The sequence below is a fragment of the Nanorana parkeri genome, unplaced genomic scaffold, assembly GCF_000935625.1.
Source record: "Nanorana parkeri isolate BGI_ZX_2015 unplaced genomic scaffold, ASM93562v1 scaffold2261, whole genome shotgun sequence".
Lineage (NCBI taxonomy): Eukaryota > Metazoa > Chordata > Amphibia > Anura > Dicroglossidae > Nanorana > Nanorana parkeri.
In genome coordinates this window covers 7,842-8,115 of record NW_017308529.1, presented here as the reverse complement: position 1 = coordinate 8,115, position 274 = coordinate 7,842, and positions in this window count along the sequence as shown.

Below are 274 nucleotides of genomic sequence, written 5' to 3'. Positions count from 1 at the left end.
AAATAAAAAGGTGATTAAAAAGTAAAAAATAATTATAAAAAATAAACAATAATAAGATAAAAACTATAAAAAAAGTAAATTTGCATATTAATAAGCCGCGACCCATTCATATGTAAATATCGCGACCCATTCATATGCAAATCGCTACCCCTCCCCCCCGCTGCTAAGGAAGAGAAGACTGCAAGAACAAGGTATGTGTATGGTCAGGGATTTACTCTCCCTGCCGCCCCAGGGCCAGATTCTACAATGCGCCCCCCTCCCCCCCCACACTCTT